Here is a 15,790-nt window from a genome sequence, read left to right as displayed (position 1 = left end):
AAGACGACCCACTACGGCTCCCCACTTGGGCTTACAAGTGGGATGTGTTAAATGAGACGACGGATGATCCCTCTGTAATGTACAAGTTGTACAAGAGCGAGCTGGACGCGATCACGCCTGAGCAGGTGAACCGACCTTGCATAAGTGATTATCATGCTTGTATCTTCACTCGATATCAATTTTGCATTCAATCCCATTTTGCAGGTGGAATGGGAGCCGTATGGAAAAGGAGAGAGTTTTGGTAACCCTATAGAGTTCAGGCTTAATCCGATGTGCATTAGGGATAGGGATCTCTGGCATATGCGGTGCCCACTGATATGCAACTGGGCGGTTGAGCTTCACCTGCCACATCGGGTGTTCCGCCAGTTTGGTTTGTTCCAGCCACACCCGCCGGAGTGGGGGGACACGGACAAGTTGCTACACGCGTAAGATATAATTAACCTTGAGCACTTAGCAGCTTCTCGACGGTTTCGATGATGCTAATATCTTGTTTCTAACTTGCAGGTTGGATAGGAAAAAGCAGCGGAAGATCAAGGATTGGGCCAGCCATCACAGGAAGTATGTCGTGCAGTTCGCTCTTAGTGTGGAGCAAGCAAGGGCTGGAAAACGAGCCCAGCTTCGTGAGCACTGCCCGATCGCGTTCAACAACTATCTCGCATGGTTTCTTGCAAGTACCCGCGTGGAGGTATGCCAGCCGGCGTATGCTGAGGAGATTCTGGAAGAACCCACCGTTTTTGATGAGGTAGCCCAGCACCAGTACAACGCATTAGTCAGGAAAGGCAACTCGGTGATCCCTTCAGCTCCAATGATGAACTTTGTGGTTAGCCCTTTTTGCTTTTCCATTCGCACTTTTCACATCTTCGCTTGCCTAACACTTTGATACCGTTTCTGTTCATAGCGTGCCCAGATCAAGAAAGCAGCTAACGAGACCGAGACTATTCTGGAAACAACCCCGGCTGGCAAAAGCGATGGGGAAGGTGCACTTCGAGAATTCATTAAGGTTCACATCTCCTTCAAACTAGCACTTAACATTTGTTGGTACGTTCCATGTCTCATTCACTTGTACATGTTGCAGCGCCAGGGCCAAAAGTTAAGGCGGCTATCAAACCTTTTCGGTTGTCGTGACCCCGAGTATGTATCACCAGAACGGTCTAGGTCGGCGACACCATCAGATCCCGCTTCGGGGCAGAGCCATGGTGAACCTTTCACGGATGAGGATGTGGGTGGGGTCACCCAAGAGGTATGGCATGACGATATATATCCATTTGTTGATGCATTGCTAACTATATCCTCACACACGGTCTTTCCATATCTTTTGTTGATGCATAGGTTGCTGATGATATGACCTTGGGGACGTACCGGGCTCGGTCTGCATACGAGTTGAAGCCTAGGAGGGGAATCAACAAGTACACGCCTGAAGACTTCACCCAAAGAGGCAAAAGGACGGTCGGCACCTCGCGGATGGCGGCTTTGGATGACGATGTCGAACCGGAGGCGGAGCCGGAGCCGGAGCGGGTTCCTCTTCCTAGGAAGGTGAAGAAGATAAGCGTCAAGAGGGGGGAGGACCCAGCAAGCGTGGAAAGCACTAGTCATCTTAGTTTTTTTTATAATGTTGAACTTCGAGTGCGATTTGTTATGTCGTTGAACTTGGAGTGGTCGTACCTTTTATGTCGTTGAACTTGGAGTGATGGTAGCTCTATGGTAAACTGGAACTTATTGTGATGGTCATTTCTATGAAATGAAGTCTTTTGTGAACCCTTTGTTTCTTGTACTAATTGTTATACTTGGAGAAATGATGTCGTACCTGAATGTTTGTTATACTAGTTGTTGAACTGTGGCTGAAAAAGACCCAGTAGAGGGGGGCTGGAGGCACAGTAGGTAGGCCTCTAGTTTCAGGCAAAAAAATTGCTAAGTGTTTATGCAGCGCCTAGCACGGAGGCGCTGCACTCTACAGTGCAACGCCTAGCTCGCAGGCGCTGCACTATAGTGTGTGGCGCCTCCGTGCTAGGCGCTGCATATGTCTGTAACCAGCCAAACTTCTGTTGCTTTCTGGATAGCTACAGACATATGCAACGCCTAGCACGGAGGCGCCGCACTCTACAGTGCAACGCCTAGCTCGCAGGCGCTGCACTATAGAGTGTGGCGCCTCCAAGCTAGGCGCTGCATATGTCTGTAACTAGCCAAAGTTCTGTTGCTTTTCTAGATAGGTACAGACATATGCAGCGCCTAGCTTGGAGGCGCCGCACTCTACAGTGCAACGCCTAGCTCGCAGGCGCTGCACTATAGAGTGTGGCGCCTCCGAGCTAGGCGCTGCATATGTCTGTAACTAGCCAAACTTCTGTTGCTTTTCTGGATAGGTACAGACATATGCAGCGCCTAGCTTGGAGGCGCCGCACTGTACAGTGCAACGCCTCGCTCGCAGGCGCTGCACTATAGAGTGTGGCGCCTCCGTGCTAGGCGCTGCATATGTCTGTAACTAGCCAAACTTCTGTTGCTTTTCTGGATAGCTACAGACATGTGCAGCGCCTAGCTTGGAGGCGCCGCACTGTATAGTGCAACGCCTAGCGCTCAGGCGCTGCACGATAGAGTGTGGCGCCTCCGTGCTAGGCGCTGCACATGTCTGTAGGTATCCAGCAACCAACAGAAGGTATGCCTCCAGTTTCAGGCAAAAATTTCGCTAAGTGTTTGTGCAGCGCCTAGCTAGGAGGCGCCACACTATAGAGTGCAGCGCCTAGCCCGCAGGCGCTGCACTGTACAGTGTGGCGCCTCCTGGCTAGGCGCTGCACTGGTCTGTAGCTATGCAGCCAGAATAGAAGGTACTTTACAGTTTGAGGCACTTGGACTTGGACTTAGTGAATTTTTTAGCTATCCAGAGAGCAACAGCAGCTAGGCGCCACATGGTAGATTGCAGCGTCCAAGTACTTCACGACACATAGTAGTTCATAACACATACTACTTCACGACACATGGTAGTTCGTACAACCAAATCAAGGAGGACACATAGTAGTTCACCGCACATAGTAGTTCTTACAACCAAATCAAGGAGGAGACATAGTAGTTCACGGCACATAGTAGTTCACAACCAAATCGAAGAGGAGACATAGTAGTTCACAAGCAAATTGAAGAGGAGACATAGCTCTATTGCGTAGAGGAAGGCCCCTTTCCCTTCTTCTTCTTCCTCTCTTCTTCCTCTTCCTCCTCCCTTTTTCTTATGAGGTGAGCCTCATTAACCACCCTCTTCATGAATATCTGCTTGTCCCTCTCTTCTTTTTCAGCTGCAATTGCCCAAAGCTTCATGGTTCTTTCTTCAAAATCCTGTTGACGCTTCTTCTGTGCCTCCTCAACTTTCCTCATCAACGCTTGCTCCCTAGCGCGCATCGCATTTGCCGCACTCTGTTTTCGCTTCCTCTCCTTCTCAAGCTCCTCTTCCTTCTTCTTCTTTAGCTTGGCTGCATCCTCCTCTCTAAGCTTCTTCGCCGCCTTCTCCCACCATCCGGCCATCTCATCTTCGCCATCCTCCTTCATCGTTGGTTTGTTGGGTTGGGAAGCCGCCATACCTACAATGAGTGGAACATAATGGTTAGTAAGGACAATAAGAACAAATGGAAGCAAATATGAAAAAGAAGAACATATGGAAAAACAAGAACATATGATACATTATAGTAAGTGAGGAACATACGGAAACGGTCCATCTAGGTATCCAAACATTCCTCTATAACGAACTTGCGCTTGTCCATCACCACGGCCAAGTCCACCACCAAGGCCAAGACCATCACCAAGGCCGAGACCATCACCACGACCATTACCACCACGTCGAGCTCTTCCACCACCACGGCCGAGACCACCACCACCACCTCTACCACCACCACGGCCTCTTGTAACTCCAAGTTGCCGACCTCTTGGTTGGCTAGGCACTTGTTGGCTACCACTTGGTTGCCTTGGCACTTGTTGGCTACCACTAGGTTGGCTAACACTTGGTTGGCTAGGCACTTGTTGGGTACCACTTGGTTGCCTTGGCACTTGTTGGCTACCACTAGGTTGGCTACCACTTGGTTGGCTTCGCACTTGTTGGCTACCACTTGGTTGGCTACCACTAGGTTGGCGGCCACTAGGTTGGCTACCACTTGGTTGGCTACCACTTGGTTGGCTCCCTTGTGTAGCTCCATGTTGGCTTGTGCTTGCATCATTTTTCTTGGACCTTTTCCTTGGTTTCGTACATTTTCTTTTGTTGTGGCCATGACCTTTGCACTCCCCACAACGGGAGCTCTCACGAGGCTCTTGGAATTGGTCGTTGCCCGCTTCGCGGCGCCCACCATGGCCCCATCCGTCCATGTCGCCTCTAAGACGCTTTGTCTTACGTCTACCCCGTTTAACAACCTTCAACTCCGAATCCGGCCATAGTTGAACTCCATGATACTCCGGCCATTGTGATTGGTCAAAGTATGGGTGAAAGCGGGGAGCCCATGTTTTCTTGACCGTCATGATTGAGAACTGGGACTCCCTCATGGTGCGTGGGTGATTGATGTCCACATTCCTAACGCGGCCGGCGGCATACAAATGTGAGCATGGGAGATGAAGCAATAATGGCCTCCCGCAAGTGCAATCACATTGTGTTAACGACACCTTGAAAGCCCGACCTCCATGTTGCCGGCCATCGTTTGTGGTTCCTCCTGGCTCTTTCACTTCGTACTTCCACTCCTCATTGTCATATAATATAGCTTCTTCTGAGTCCGCCTTCCGTGATTGAAATAGCAACCATTCATCAACTTTGGGTGGGAACTTGTACTTGTACTTCCGTGGGTTCTCACCCGCTATCTGTGCATCGGTTTCCATTGAGTACTTTACAAAGTACGCATTCATCTTGTCAAATGTGTATTGAACTATTGCCGTCACGGGTAATCCACGTGCACCTTTGAGCACCCTATTGAAGCATTCGGCCATATTGCTTGTCATTTGACCGTATCTCCGGCCATCTTCATCAAAAGCACGTGCCCACTTGTTCCGGTATTGAATGTGCCTATTGAGAAACTCTTGACCCCCGGGATCAAGTTTTTTGTGTGCGAGCAATTTGTTGTACAAAGTGGCGAAGCGCTTATCGGAGAAAGCGAGACAACAATCTTGAAGATCATCGGCCAACTCCTTAAGGCCACATGCCCTATAGAAGTTCGAACAAAAGTGCCTCATGCACCATCGATGGTGCAACGGAGCATGCCCGGGAATGTCAATCTCCACGGCGTTAAGAATTCCTTGATTCCGATCCGATATGACACAAATTTCCCTTTGAGCAGGTAACACCTTCGTCCTCAAAAGATGCAGAAAACATTCCCAGTTGTCATTGTTTTCCACCTCAACCAAAGCAAATGCCAATGGCAACACCCGGTTATTGGCATCACTTGCTATCGCAACCAACAAGGTGCCTTTGTATTGTCCGGTCAAGAACGTGCCATCAATTGCGATGACCGGCCTACAATGTTCGAAAGCCCTCACACATTGCTCGAACGCCCAAAAAGCACGGCCAAATACTCTGACTTTCCTTCCTTCATGAACCGTTGTTTGGTGCCCATGAGGCTCGACCACATGAACCATGCCCGGGTTTGTCGCGGCCATGGCTAACAACAACCTAGGGATTCGGTTGTATGCTTCCTCCCATGTACCATACAACATCTTAAATGCGGCTTGCTTCGCCTTCCATGCCTTGCCGTATTTCACCTTGTAATGAAAGATGGCTTTCACAAGGTCAATGACATGTTGGACGCTCATTGTTGGAAGTGTGGATATTGAGTTCGAGAGCCTGTAAGCGATGAACTCGGACGTGAGTTGTTTGTGGTCTTGGGACACAATCTTGCCATCCACCCTTTTGCCTTGGCACATGTGAGTTGGCACACAACTCACTACATGCCAAGTAGGACCTCCTTTCCATGGTCTTGCACGCACAATCCACGGACAACCGCCACGGCGTCTTGCCACTCCTTGTTGGACCTCCTTTCCACGACCTCTACCACCACCACGGCCTCTTGTAAGTCCAAGTTGGACCTCCTTTTCATCTTCACATGCACATGCAACCGTGTAGCGCACATTGACGTCCGAGTGCACCACCTTGTGTGGACGATAATGCGTAACCGAGTAGTTGTCGAGCCACATCTTCAAATCCAACAAACTGTCGAACTTAGAACCTTTAGCAATCCGGTTCTTGTCGTCTACCAAATCACGGTGAGAGCTTGGCCTAACCCCAAGAGCTACACATTGGCCACCATCTACCACGGCTTCATCCGCGAGACTAACATCCTTGAACAATGTAGTCCGATGATCCCGACCAAATACCTTCTCGAAAGCTTCGGCCTCCTTCACCGTGAACCCCTCCGCATCAACTTGTTCATCGGGACCATCGTCATCCGAGTCCGATGCATATGCACGGGAAAAAGGGATGGAATGGTCCATTGTCTCTTGCAAATGATATTTGTCGAGATCACCCACATTGTTGTCATGGAGATCAACTTCATTGTCATCGTCCGCATACTCATCGTTGTCCTCTTGCAAAGATTCATCTTGGTTGTTTCTACACGGGCTCAATGTTGGCCTCACTTCTTGGGTCAAAAGAGGTTCAACAATTTCATCTTGCTTCAAGGGTGGGGGGCTACTAGCAACCAAAGGGGAGGGGTGCCGGTTCAAGTCCAAATGCAAACTTGACTCAACCTTCTTCGTTGCAAATAACTCAAGAGCCTTGTCTAGTGATTCGGCCACCGTCTCCTTGTATGCAACCCAACGTTGCTCCGAGTTTACACGCATTGTCTTCCAACGGATGTGCATTCCAAAACCAACATTATGCCTTCCCTCCAACTCAATGATATCACTAGGGTCCATCCAATTCAAATCTTTCCTAACTTGTTGCAAGAGCTCCGCATAGCTAGGACTACTATCAAACACAATGTCAAGCTCATCCGGGTCCGGTTCTTTATTGCCTTTCAAAAAGGCGTCTTTGTCCCCATGATGAAAAAACACACATGTTCTTCCCATCCCTATAAGCAATGAACACAAGGTAACATTGCTTCCATGAGTACTAATCCATGGATTAACACCGAATACAAACCCTAATATATATATGAAACAACAACCCTAACCCTAACCATAACCCTAACCCTAAACCTAACCCTAACCATAACCCTAGCCCTAAACCTAACCCTAGCACCAACATAAGAACACCCATAAGAATAACCCTAGCATACTAACAAAGCCTAATCATAGAAATTGGCAAACAAACATCTCACATCTCCATGCAAATCTCTAGATCCAAACTAAACTAGGGTTTCCCCAAACTACCAACAAATGAGCAATGGGAGAACTTTACTTCGATCAAAACAAGGATCGGAGATTATTACCTTGAGGGAGGGTTTGACTTCGAAATCCACGAACAAATTCTTCAAATTTGCAAGATTTGGAAGAAGATTTGAGAGGGGGGAGAGTGGGAGAGGGGGCAAAGCTCGGGGAGAGAGTGAGAGAGTGTGTGGTGGGGGGGTGGGGGAGGGGGGCCCAGCCAAGTGGCTGGATAAGTCACAGTGCAGCGCCTAGCCGCTAGGCGCTGCACATTACACGTGCAACGCCTAGCGGCTAGGCGCTGCACATTACAGGTGCAGCGCCTAGCTTGGAGGCGTTGCGCTGCTGGGTGCGGGCCCGTGGGCTGCCACGGTGGACAGTGGTGTAACGCCCCGGAGCTAGGCGCTGCACCGTAGGGTGTGGCGCCGGTGTGGCGGGCGCTACACAAAAGGGTTAGGGGTGTGAAATAGTTTCGCACCCAGTTCATTCTGTGAATTTATTTCGTTTCGAGGTCAAAATTGTCAAATTTGCCTAATTTCCCTTTGGGGAACGAGATGGCCTCCAAGGCCAATCTAGAATTACATCCAGAGACTTTGCTGCATAGAAAGTTGCATCTAGAAGTGGATCTACAGCAGAAAGCTCTCTTAGCAAGTGAATGATCTACACCGGTGAGTGTTGTACAAGAGAAGCGAAAATTGCAGGGTTAGCCCTTCGCTCAAAAGAAAAAAAGAAGCTATGGCCCAAGTGGCCTCTGTTTGGTTTTGTTACATGAAGAGCGAAACAGAGTTGCTCTGCTCCCTGGCTTCCAGAAACAGAGTTTCTCTGCTCCTTGCCATGAACAGGTCAGAGTTCTCTGTTCATTTCTTTTTCTGAAACCGTTGAGGCAGCATTGTATTATTGATGTTTACATTGAGTGAATCACAAGAGATGTAGCTGCACGTACACGCCTACAAGATGCCGCCTCGCCTTCCGCCATGCCTTGAACCGTCAGATGTTCGCCCTGGACAGTCTGCTCGCCGACGTGGCCACGACGAGCTGCAGCACCTGCGCGCCGCCCAGCCATTCCAGGTGCGGCGCCAGCGCCGCCCCCAACTTCAGGTACGTGTCCACCAGACAAAGCAAAATAGCCTGCAATGCAGCACTGGTTTATTCAAGATTTGATATGATTCAGCAAGAACGTGCTGCAGGAATTTTTATGGTCGGCTTTCAGTGCTCTTGTTTTTGGTTTTACAACTAATAGGAAGACGGGCATCTGTTTGATAATCTGTGTGCTGAGAAGACGGGCATGGAAGATGCAGAGTCGGCTCAGGGTTCAGGATAGACACATGGGGTGCAGTACAGTATGCACAAACTAGTGTTGTTAAACTTCCCGTGAACAAATTCAGAGTTTCGGACAAGTTTAAATTCTTGCAGACCAGCACAATGTATACATGCTGTGATTCGTGCGTGCAAGGCCTGAACAGTTGCAAGACAACCTGGATTATCGTGTTAAGTTTTCAGCTTCGGATGGTTCCATGAAATTTTGCTTTCATGAGCTTTGTCCATTGTTGAACTTCCAGTGAACCAAATTCTGAGCTTGAGACAGGTTTAAATTCTAGAAAAATGTTTAGACGTGGTTCATGCGTGCGAGGACAGGACAGTTGCAAGATGACCTAGGACCTGGCTTGTCATGTGAAGCTTTAATCTTCTACAACTATTTGGTTCCCTGAACTCTTGCTTTCAGGATTCAGACCTCCGGGAAGATGAAAGAAAAGGGAGCGGTGTTGCCAAAAAAATTGAAGATGATTTAAAATATACACAACCTATAAATAGAAGTAGAGACCCGCTTCGGTAGACCCCCCCTACAAAACGTATAAAGGGTAATATGGACATTTAACGTTTGCACCTTGGGCGGACCTGGCCCAATTATGTTTTTTTCTTTCTTTTATTAAACTACAAAAAGTAGCTATGCGTTGTGTGATTCGAACCCACACGATTGACCTGTTCTAGTGAAGCACCTAACCATGGGGATAGTTTAATTGCTGTGTCATAATACCCTCCTTCTTATCTAAATATAACGCTAATAAAAAAAAAAGCATGCGTTTCCTTTTTTTCAGTTTGGCCTTTTTCTTTGGATTTTTTTTCATTTTTCCTTATTTGTTTCTATTTTTTGTTTTCTTTCTTAATTCATAGAACTTTTAAAATTTGTTAACTATTTCAAATTTATGATTTGTTTTTTAAATGAACTCTTTCCAAATTCATGATTTTTTTTAGTATGTGGTTTTATTTCAATTTCATGAACTTTTTTGTGTTTGTGATTTTATTTTAAATTTGTGATTTTTTCAGTTCATCAGCAGATGGAACTTTTTTCAGTGATTTCGTGCTAGCAACCAAACAAACCGTGTACGACCGGCTACGTTTGGGTAGACCGGAAGGTCAAGTCTCGAACCATTTTTTTTCACCTACTCCGAAAGCGCCCAATTTTTTCCCTCCCCTTGGCATCAACATGGCCATCATGCCGGCCAAGTTTCGTTGGTTTTCGACATTTTATGCATTTTCTATGTTTCCCATTGAAAAAAAACCCTAAAACACAGGTTGGACGTGACACATCGTACGTTCGGTGTCCGAATTTATTCAAATTTTACGTGAGGTACAACCCTGGGCATGCCCAACCACTGGCAAAAATTGGTGTCATTTCATGCTTGCAGCCAAACACACCGTGTACAATCTGATACGTTCGGGAAGAGCAAGTCTCGAACCACTTTTGTTTTCACCTCCCCCGAAAAGCACCAAAAAATTTTCACACCTTGGCATCACCATGGCCAGCATGTATGCCAGGTTTCATGCTTGCAACCAAACACACTGTGTCAGTGACAGAGCCATGATTTAAACACTTTGTAGTCAATACAAAATTGTGTACTCAAATACACGTATTTGTAATATTTTCTAAATTTTTTTTTGCATAACTCTTGCTTGTATTACCAAAGACCTGTGTAGTCAACTGACTACACTGCCTCTAAGCTGGCTTCGCCACTCCACCGTGTACAACTTGGTACGCTCGGGTAGGCCGGAAGGGCAAGCCTCTGAACCATTTTACGAATAGCTAACGTGCACAAGCTTTGGTTTTGAGAACCTTTTGGAAGGTTCCTAGCCATTTTTTGGGAATGTTCCAAAAGGATCCTGAATCGGTTTTCTTACTATTTTTTCTTCTAGTGTTTTATTTCTGTTTTTTATTTATCTTATTTATCTTATTTATTTTTTGTTTTCTTGTTCCTTTTTACTCTTTTCTTTTTCACAATTTTTTCATTGTTTCACAAATTCAGTAAAAGTTCTCGTTGAAAAAGATTAAGAAAATATGTTTATTTTTATCATGTTTGAGAAAATATGTTTCTTGATAACATGCATGTGTGTGTATACTGTAGGCATTGTAAACGAACACAAGTTTTCTTGCATCGATACAGTAGTTGACCCTTATAAATTTCTTGCTCTTAAATATCATGGCCGTGTAGTCGGATGGCAAGCAGTGTAATCAGGACGATGAGGTTACTAAATTTGTTCCCAAATTCAGAAAATATTCTTGATTTAATAGTTGTTCGCAAATTCAATATATGTTTGGGGAATTTCAAAAAAAAGTTCACACCTTGAAACAATTATTTGTAATTTTGAAAAATGTTCGTGTTTTCAGTTTATTTCCTGTTTTTCAGAAAATGTTCTCCTTTTCAATGCTTTTCCTTTGTAAAACAAATGGTTGAGATTCCCAAAAATCGCATTTTCACAAAAAAAATTAGTTTTTAAAATCTCAAAATTGTAAATGTTCGCCTTTTCCAAAAAATTGTAAGCAATTTTAAAAAATGTTATCATTTGCAATTTTGTTTCTTTTATGATTCCCAAAAAAACGTTCACATTTTCACAAATTGTTGTAGTTTTCTTAAAAATATCACACATTTCTTAATGACTGCGTTTCTAAAAATATTTACGTTTTCCAATAAAAATGAGGTCCGAAATTAAAGAAAATATGTCGCCGCTTATGGTTCATATAGATCGGGCTATCTTTTTGGACACTTAATGTTAGTTAGTATAGTGGCTAGTGACGTGGTTGGCTGGTGCTATGTCCCTTGTTCGATACCTATTGGACACTTTGGTACTTCCTCCGTAAACTAATGTAAGAGTGTTTAAAACACTATTTTAGTAATCTAAACGCTTTTATATTAATTTACAGAGGGAGTACATCTTAATTTTGCAAACTCATGTTTTAAAATTTGCTGCGACCTTTTTAGTTTCTTAATGGTTCGCGCTGGAAATATAACGTTGTTGATTGGTAGTCACAGTCGCTAGCACAGGCTGCACAGCACGCACCGTAAACTGGAAATTGCAGGTTCGATTCTCGTTGCCATCCTTTTTTTCTCCCAGTGCCGCGACATTTAAGTTCTTTTTATTTAAGATTAGCACTGGAAATCTAACACAACAGATTGGTAGTCAAAGTGGCTAGTACAGAACGCACATGGACCGCCTCTCGACGTATTTTGAAGAAAAGACCATCCTGCCCTTTATTATGAAGAGGTATGGAATAATCTAAGCCATCGATGTGTTTAAGGAGGGTCTACCAAAGCAGAAGTGATAGAAGTAAGGGGGAATTAATGAACCTTGCGAACATATGGACTCTGGGTTTCGAAGGCATCCAAGACCGCAGGTAGGAACTTTGACAGACGAGTCATGAGGTCCTTGTGTGACAGCCGCATCACAAGCTGCAAAAAGCAGAGTAAGGAGGGAAGAAGTTCGCAACAAAGAAAACGGAAGTAAGGGGGAAGCTCACCGGTGAGTGTGCCCGCCTCAAAGGCGTCCGGCGTGAGATCCACTCGCTCAAATCCGAGCTGACCTGCATGCATGGCGCGAGAAGTACACAATGATGCAAGATCCCGATGTTCAGGTTAAGAAGTGGATGCCGCTGGTGAGGGAGCTGACCTATGACATTGAGGATGTCATCGACAAGTTCATCCACCAGCTCAGTAATGAGGGCCACCAGCACCAGAGTGGCTTTAAGGAGTTCTTCCGCAAGACTGCTCGCCGGCTCAAGACTCTGGGCTCTCGCCGTGGAATCGCCAACCAAATCAATGATCTGAAGATTCGTCTCGAGCAGGTAAAAGAGTTGAAAAGTAGTAACAAGCTGGATGATATTATTACCTTTGGACATTCAGCTGTGGATCCTCGCTTGTCTGCTCTTTTTGTTGACGAAGCACACCTTGTGGGCATTGATGGTCCAAGGGATGATCTTGCCAATTGGATGCTGGAAGATAAAAATGGCTCGACCAAGGATCGCAAGGTGTTGTCCATTGTTGGCTTCGGTGGGTTGGGAAAAACAACACTGGCGAAGGAGGTCTACCGCAAGATCTGGGAAGATTTTCATTGTCATGCTTTTGTCTCAGTCTCGCAAAAGCCAAATGTAAAAAAAAAAATTATGAAGGATTTAATCTTCCAGCTGCCTTGCAAGCAAGATTTTAAAGAAGGCATCGACACTTGGGACGAAACGATATGCATTGGGAAACTAAAAGAACTCTTACAACATAGGAGGTAATTTCAAACCCCCCTTTTTAACAAATATATTTAGGATAATTCCTTAACAAGCCTGACTATACTGCAGTGAAAACGAATCAACTGCAAACAAATATGTAGAGGTTAAAGATCAGTGTTGTACTCAAGGACTCGGAATATTTCTCGTGATCCTTTAACGCATGAATAACATTCGCATATGTTGTCGAACATGAGTATACTATATTAAAAAAGACTTCTAAGTGTGCAAACAAGTGTTCTATTCTTTTTTTTTACTCACACAATTATAGTAAAATGATGCTTGTATGATCATTTGGCAAACATTTTAAACCGAGATCTTTTTTGAACTTAAGTTGGTTAGGTTTGAGTTCCAACTATGGCTAAAGTCTTCGTTAAGTAAGCAAACTATAGATGGCAACATAAGCAATAGGCACATGGTAGACCTTAACTTGTTGAGTACTTGCACCTTATATGATGCATAGGTTATAAAGGTAAACTTATTGTTTCTTTTTGAGTATTTTTATTGCCATCCTCTTAGAATCTGTGGTATTTTTTTGTATATGGTTAAATTCTTTTGACATGACACTGGTATCTTCATGTTTTGTACTTGAACTCTTTTTCGTAGTTGATTAACAGTATCTACTTATATCTATTAGGTATCTCATTGTTATTGATGATATACGGTCGATACCAGCATGGAACGCTATCAAGTATGCATTCCCGGAGAATGAATTTTCTAGCAGAATTATAGCTACTACACGCATTGTTGATGTAGCAAGATCGTGTTCGCTACATGGTAATGGTCGCATGTATGAAATGGAAGCCCTAAGTGATTTGCAGTCCAAAACATTGTTTTTCAAAAGAATATTTGGTTCCGAGGACTGTTGCCCTAATGTGCTAAAAGAATTTTCAAATAAAATACTGAAGAAATGTGGAGGCCTCCCATTGGCAATTATCAGCATATCAAGTTTACTGGCAAACAGACCTGTGGTGAAAGATGAGTGGGAGAGAGTTGGAAGGTCCATTGGTTCTGCATTGGACAAAAACGGAAGCTTAGAAGGAATGAATAGTATACTATCCCTTAGCTACAATAACCTTCCACCTAATCTGAAGACCTGCTTGTTATATCTATGTATATATCCTGAGGATTATGTGATTGAGAGAGATATTTTAGTGAGGCGATGGATAGCAGAAGGCTTTATCTCCGAAGAGCGTGGACAAAGCAAACAAGAGGTTGCCGAGAACCATCTCTATGAGCTAATAAACAAAAGTATGGTCCAACCGGTGGAAGTTGGCTATGATGGAAAGGCTCGTGCTTGTAAAGTCCATGATATGATGCTTGAGTTCCTTATTTCAAAATCTGTTGAAAATAATTTCATCTCTTTGGCAGGCCACAGTGAAACTGATTTGGAAAAGTGTGATGGTTTTATTCGACGACTATCAGTCCAGAATATTGACCTAGAGCTTGCATCTATATTGGCAAATGAAGAACTAAGCCATGTACGATCTCTAACAGTGATGGCTTCAACTTGCATCAAACACTTGCCCGGGCTTGTTCGTTTTGAAGCTTTGCGTGTCCTAGAATTTCAAGATTGTCAGAATCTGCATGAGTATGATATGAATGGCATAGATAAACTATTCCTGTTGAAGTACCTGAGCTTTAGGGGCACTGACATGTTGAAGCTACCATCAGGAGTTGTGAGGCTTTATGGTCTAGAGACGTTGGATCTTAGAAATACACATATAGAAGAATTTCCCACTGGGATTATTCAGCTTGTTAAGTTGCAGCATCTACTCTTTGTAAGATATTCCCCTGCCGGCAGTCCTTACGGTAAAACAAAGATACCTGATGGGATTGGAAATATGAGGAATTTACAGGCGATCTCGGGCTTTAATATTATCATGAGTTCATTAGGTGCAGTCGAGGAACTAAGGAATCTGACTGGTTTGAAAGAACTCCATATACAGTTGGACGGTCGAGGATCTCAGGAATACAAGAGGCATGAAGAGATGTTTCTCTCCTCACTATGCAAGCTCGGCACCTGCAAACTTCAGTCTTTATGGATATACTCTCCTGATTCAACACCCCTCTGGTTCTTAGATTCATGGTCCCCTCTGCCATATAACCTCCAAATGTTTCGGATGACCACTGACTACTATTTACCAAAGATGCCAAAGTGGATTGTACCAGCACTCACCAGTCTTGCATACCTGAACATTAATCTGATTGAAGCAACACAGGAGGATCTGCGGATACTCGGAGAGATGCCTGCCTTACTTTGTCTGAAGTTAGCATTCAAAACTATCCAAAAAGAAAGGCTTAGCGTACAAGGCGTTGCATTCCCATGTTTGAAGGAATTCTACCTTGTTTATTCCTCATTTAGTGCAACTGCAGTTTACTTGACATTTGAAGAAGGGGCAATGTCAAAGCTGGAGAAGCTTGTGCCGCCGTTCTTTGTTTCAGTGGCAGAAGCCTATGGATTCTACTTGGGTCTTGGCCACCTCCCATGCCTGAGAGAAGCCGAAATTACTCTTCGCAACGATGATGACACATCTTACAAAAGCAACTCTGCTGCAGCTGCTGCCATAAGGAACGAGGCAAATAGCCATCCCAATCATCCCAGGCTATCCATCCGGGGTGAAATGGAAGAGCGCTACAACTACAAGGAAGAGAGCTACACCGACAATGAAGAGAGCTAGCTGTCAGAGAATTTTTAGATCATGACATTTCAGTACCAACACAAGAGGTATGAATCATAATCAATAATTTTGTACAACACTTTCTGTACGCAACCTTTCTTATGCATAGATGTGACATGTTCTTTCATCTATTCAGGGGATCTGCTGTTAAACGTAAGTGCGTGATGGTGTGCTGTTGGATTGATTGGAATCTCGTGGTGATGCCTGAACCCTGAAGATGTCCCAGAAGAAGTGGTGTTAGTACTATTTAGTT

The 15,790-nt window shown here is 44.8% G+C and overlaps 1 pseudogene; it reads left to right on the top strand.

The window, feature by feature from the left end:
- The first annotated feature begins 12,066 nt into the window (after positions 1–12,066).
- LOC109783927 (disease resistance protein PIK6-NP-like) lies at positions 12,067–15,538 on the top strand (annotated as a pseudogene).
- Positions 15,539–15,790: the final 252 nt, after the last annotated feature.

Source organism: Aegilops tauschii, chromosome 6 (genome assembly GCF_002575655.3).
Source record: "Aegilops tauschii subsp. strangulata cultivar AL8/78 chromosome 6, Aet v6.0, whole genome shotgun sequence".
NCBI lineage: Eukaryota > Viridiplantae > Streptophyta > Magnoliopsida > Poales > Poaceae > Aegilops > Aegilops tauschii.
The sequence above is the reverse complement of the archived record's forward strand: the minus strand, read 5'-3'. Positions and strand labels throughout refer to the sequence as shown.